General features: G+C 46.3%; 1 non-coding gene across 1 annotated transcript; it reads right to left on the bottom strand.

Annotated features, from left to right (window-relative positions):
• Positions 1 to 5296: 5296 nt before the first annotated feature.
• Positions 5297 to 5369, bottom strand: Trnat-ggu (transfer RNA threonine (anticodon GGU)). The gene has a single exon. It is a non-coding gene; the product is annotated as a tRNA-Thr (tRNA).
• Positions 5370 to 5888: the final 519 nt, after the last annotated feature.

Raw genomic sequence — 5888 nt, 5'->3', positions numbered from 1 at the left:
GCACGCTGCAAATTTTTTATTGTTCAACAACACACAGGAAAAATCTCCCTCCGGCACCACCTTGGATGTCAAGATCTGGTACTAGCGTTACGACTGGTTACGCACTACTACGAGGGACGAACTGGTGCCGCCTTAAGAAGCTTCTCCCCTAAAAGAGCGCCGAACTCCTTCGTCTGCTTCAGCCGCGCGCTCGGGCATGTAGTTGTGCACATGGTTCGGCGCTTCACACGCCTTCTAAAGCAGCCATCATGCTGTTATAAATCCTTCCTTTATCTCGATTGTCGCCCTAGGCTACGGATTACACCACGTTGTATCTCGTAAGGCATATCATGGGTGCAGCTGATGTTAGCAGCAACAATGTAAATAATCACTTCGCAAACAGTTTACGCCTTTCATTGGGTGGATTGAGCCCGTAGCTGCTGAAAACAGGTTGCTTGCAACGTATTCGTGAAGAGCTGGCTTTTAATTCCAACAAATCACTGCTTATATCGGAAATGTACAACGTACGCATGATCCTCCTGACGGTAAAGCACTGTAGTGTAATAATATTATTAATAATATTATCCTGGGTGTAAAGCTCCAACAACACGATATGATTATGAGGGACGCCGTAGTGGAGGGCTCTGGAAATTTCGACCATCTGGTGTTCTTTAACCTGGGCTGACATCGCACAAAACACGAGCCTCTAGCATTTCGCCTCCATCGAGATGCGATTGCCGCGACCACGATCGAACCCGCGACCATCGCGGCGTCATCAGCCAAGCACCGTAACCACTACGACACCGCGGTGGACAGCTCTGTACTGTGCGTGTTTCTGATAGCCTTTATTTTCTCTGAACATTCACTCGCAGATTTCGACAGTCCGCGGGTTTTTGATAGCCAATCTTTTCCCTGAACTTTAACTGTCGGTGTTCGGCTAATATTTTTGCATTGAAAGAATAAAGAAAAACTGACTACCCTTTATAGCATGTCTAAACTTCTCACCGAGTACAAAGTATGGCTCAGCGAAATTTTTGATTTATTTATCTTCTCTTTTTTTTCTGGATATAGTGGAACAAGATGTGTTCATGTATTATCGTGTTGTTTTCACCACACAGAACAAAGCACGTCAGCTCATATCTTAGCCTTCAGGGAATTATGTCACAAGGACGAGGCGGTAGTGATCACCCGGAGCAATTATTCTCCTTAGCGCGCGAGCACACAGTAGGCAGAACGTTGGACTACGCGCCGCTCGCTGTATCTCCCACAGTGCTCTTCGCGCCCGCTATGGGCTAGCGCGGCGCTGCGGATTGCGGAAATGTTGATGATATATGGTGTTTTATGGAGCAAGGGCCATTTGATCGCCAAAGAGCGCCAGGTCATGGGGTAATTTCGGAAATGTTCATTGGAAATGTTGGTCATGAACTACCTGATCCTTACGAAGCAAGGATTTTCTGCCGCAATTTTGAATATCTAACACTTCTCATTTTCATGATCAAAAGTGATATCGAGGAGGGATTCTACGTCAGAAGAAAAAACAATAGCGTAGCTTGCACTGAATGCGCAATGCTAAAGAAACAGCTTAGTTGATAGGAACTGTAAAGTTTTAGAAATTATCTCACGTCTTCTTCCTCATTTTCATTCTTCTTCTCTCGCCTCTCTCTTTTTGTCTTTTATTGTCTATTTATTTTCCTTACTTCTCAATAATAATAATAATAATATCTGGGGTTTAACGTCCCAAAACCAGGATATGATTATGAGAGACGCCGTAGTGGAAAGCTTCGGAAAATTCGACCACCTGGGGTTCTTTAACGTGCACCTAAATCTAAGCACACCAGCCTCAAACATTTTCGCCTCCATCGAAAATGCAGCCGCCGCGGCCGGCATTCGATCCCGCGACCTTCGGGTCAGCAGTCGAGCACCATAACCACTGGACCACCATGGCGGGGCTACTTACTTCTCTCTCTCTATTTTCCTGTCTTTCTTGCTCTTTCTATATTTCTTCCTCGTTTATCCCTTCCTCTTTTCGCTTGCTTACTCCTTCTGTTTATCCTTTCCTGTCTATATCTATCACTCTATTTCCATCTCTCTCTGTCTTTGATTCTCCCTCTTTGTCGCTATTTCTCCCCGTCTCATTCTGTCTATGGCATGCTTTACTCTCTCCCCTCCTTCTTTCCCTCCTCTCATCATCACATCTCTTGCAATAGTGTACTATACTCGGCTCTGCTATTTTCCGTTGGTGGGCCTGGATGGCCGAGTGGTTATGATGCTCGCCTTCTATCGAGGGTACGGCGGTTTGAATCGCGCCTCCTGAAGAACTGTGGACATATCTACTAGCGCTAAAAACACGAAGGACGAGGTAAAGACAGCAGACAGGACGCAGCGCTAAACTTCAACTGATCGTTTACTTCCACAAGACACAAGAAATCACAAGCTGCGCAGGAGGCTGCGCCACACTGAAGAAAACAACCAAAAAAACGCCCCATTAAACGTCACTACATTCTTTTCCTTTCACATGCCCTAAGTTGATGAATCGTGTGATAACTAATCCAACGGTTCTATGCGCAGGTTACGGTCCAAGTATGCGCACTCCTTGTTGCTGAGGGCCAGCGATGGTGCGCTTACACACCGATCACCCGCTTTTTTTATGCAGAAGGCCTCGTATATCTCTCTGTCTGATTGCCCTCGCAACCGCCTGAGAAGACGAGCGCAATGAAACTGTGCTTTGCACTCGCACCTTCGGAAGTGGTCAGCAAGATGGCCAGCGGCGGCTACGTCACTGACGGATGCCCGATGTTCCCTCAGACGGTCGTTTAAACAAAGGCCCGTCTGGCCGATGTAGCACTTTCCGCACGACAGTGGAATCACATATACCGCTGCGACTGAACATTCCACGAAGCGCGTGACATGCTTTTTCCCCCAGGCTCGAGCACCCTCCGTAGCATTCACCATACGGCACATCCCAGAAAGTTTTCTCGGTGCAGTGAAAACAACGGAGACGCCGCATCTAAGTGCTGCCTTTTTGAGACGGTGCGACACCCTGTGCATGTACGGCACCGGTACAGGGCACACATGCCTTGCCTGCTCACTAAGCCCAGTGGTCGGTCGTGCCTGCTTCACCTCTGAAATGAGGCTTTCCGCTACCGACACTATGGTGCCGTCAGGGAACCCGGCGCTTCTCAGCCTATTGACTTGGTGCATTACACTGCTTGCTACCTGGTGCTCACAGGATTTGTGCAAGGCGGCTCGAAGGCTATTCACGGCTATTCCCCTTTTGACAGTTGTAGAGTGGGCCGAATTGTAGTTCAGGATTGGTTTCTTAATTCGCGGGCAATATGCCCAACAGAGTGTACGTTCCGTAAAGCTGATGCAGAGATCGAGAAATTGTAAGCACCCATCGACTGGCATCTCATGTGTAAACCTTAGCCCACCCCTAGAACATGTTTTAAAAGCTTAGAGCACGTCATCCACGACTGCATCCTTAGTTTCCATCTCAAGGCCTTTCATTAAAATTAAGAAATCATCGACATATCTAAAAATCTTTGCAACAAAAGTTTTGTCAACCCATGCGTTCACTCTCCTGTCAAAATCGGATAAAAACAAATCACTTAAAACTGGCGCTATGCGTGAGCTTATACATATACCATCCCTCTGCACAAAGGCACCACCGTTAAAATCAACAACTGTAGAAGAGAGGTAAAATCTAAGCATTTCCAGAAAATTGTCGATAGAGATTCCCGAAAAGTTCTGAAAGGCAACAGGGCCAACTTCCTCTACGCGCTGCTGCTGTCTTTACCTCGACCTTCGTGTTTTTAGCGCTAGTAGATATGTCTACAGTTAATACGCACCAACTAGCCCAACTCGCTTCTCTAATCCTGAAGAACGTTTTTCACGCAAGAATTTCTGTCGAACTCTTTAAATCCCTTTTTTAATTCTCTTACTCACTTTCGTTCTCTCTTTCATTCTACTTCTTGGTACTCGTCCTCTGACCCATCAGGTGTATTCTAGGTCACGCCGGAGAAATTCCCACACGTGGTCTGGCAGCGAAGCAGAAGCTTACGTAGATGAAGAAGATGATGTAGAGAGCGCGTTTCGCTTCATGATGATGATCATTTCTGTTACCGACAGACAAACTAGAGTGAGCTTAAACAGCTTTGCAGTTAAAATTCCTTTGTTAAAGTAACCTCCTACTCTTGAGAAATACCTAATCTGCAGGCTTTTGATTTTATCGCTTTCCCGTCTTCATGTCACATGATGCCTTGCATGGTTTTCGTACTGCTACTTAGCACAATATCATTTTGTTTTACGATAACCACCATTTACAAACATATGCCTGCTGCTCATATCAATTCAACAAATGTTGCAAACACACTGCCAAATAAAAAACAACTCAGGTGTCAGAAAAAGACTAAGTTCAACGAGCGGTTGTTCATTTACGTTGGGAATTATGTGACATGTAAGTACCAACAAAGGTAGAAAAATGGACTGCGGAAACGCTGGCTTTTTTTTCGACCACTTTTCAGCATCTAGATAGTGCTGTTCGCTTGTGTCTCACGGTGTAAATGAAAGTGAAATATGAAGGATTTGTGCATTTTATGCTTTCTTCGTAAAGTGACCTGTGTGCACCAATGTGTGCTGTACTGTGTGCATCTGTGTGCACCGTTGCCGTGCTGTTTCCGGTATATGCTCTACGTCATAGATTTTCGGTTGTACAACTTGGATCGTATGACTGAATCAGATGCATATGCTACCTTTCGGAGTAATAAATAATGACCACTAACAGACAATAATGCCAAGGAAAGTATAGGGGATGCCATTAATAGTAAATGTAAGGTAAATGAGAAGAAAGAAAAAGTGGACGAAAAGATAACTTGCCGCGGGTAGGGACTGAACCTGCGACCTTCGAATAACGCGTCCGATGCTCTACCAACTGAGCTACCGCGGCGGCCATCCCCCGTCCACTTTATAGGTTATGTATGTGCATTTAAACGTGGGAGTGTCAGCGCCTGCAGTAGCCATGACGGCGAGTGTGGAACACTCTTTTTCTGCCTGTTGGCGTCACGTAGCACGTGAACTTATTACGAGCTGGCAGCTGACCAATAATCTTTCGCATACTACCTGAGAGCAACAAGTGTGCTAGAACGAGACCCTCGCTATGATTGAAGGAAAGAAGTGTGAAATTTAAGGGCTCGTTTTTCTTTGTTATACACTATTAATGAGCACTAACAGACAATAATACCAAGGAATGTATAGGGGATGCCATTAATAGTAAATGTAAGGTAAATGCGAAGAAAGAAAAGTGGACGAAAAGATAACTTGCCGCGGGCAGGGACTGAACCTGCGACCTTCGAATAACCCGTCCGATGCTCTACCAACTGAGCTACCGCGGCGGCCCTCCCCCGGTCCACTTTAAAGGGTATGTATGTACAACTAAACGTGGGGGTGTCAGTCAGCGCCGCCAGTAGCCATGACGCGACTGTGGAACAATCTTTTTCTGCCTGTTGGCGTCACGTAGCACGTGAACCTATTACGAGCTGGCAGCTGACCAATAATCTCTCGCCCTTAAAAATTGACACTTCTTTCCTTCATTCATAGCGAGGGTCGCGTTCTAGCAGACTTGATGTTTTCAGGTAGTATGCGAGAGATTATTGGTCAGCTGCCAGCTCGTAATAAGTTCACGTGCTACGTGACGCCAACAGGCAGAAAAAGAGTGTTCCACACTCGCCGTCATGGCTACTGGCGGCGCTGACTGACACTCCCACGTTTAAATGTACATACATACCCTATAAAGTGGACGGGGGGGATAGCCGCCGTGGTAGCTCAGTTGGTAGAGCATCGGACGCGTTATTCGAAGGTCACAGGTTCGGTCCCTCGCCGCGGCAATTCATCTTTTCGTCCACTTTTCTTTC

The sequence above is a fragment of the Rhipicephalus sanguineus genome, chromosome 8, assembly GCF_013339695.2.
Source record: "Rhipicephalus sanguineus isolate Rsan-2018 chromosome 8, BIME_Rsan_1.4, whole genome shotgun sequence".
NCBI lineage: Eukaryota > Metazoa > Arthropoda > Arachnida > Ixodida > Ixodidae > Rhipicephalus > Rhipicephalus sanguineus.
The sequence above is the reverse complement of the archived record's forward strand: the minus strand, read 5'-3'. Positions and strand labels throughout refer to the sequence as shown.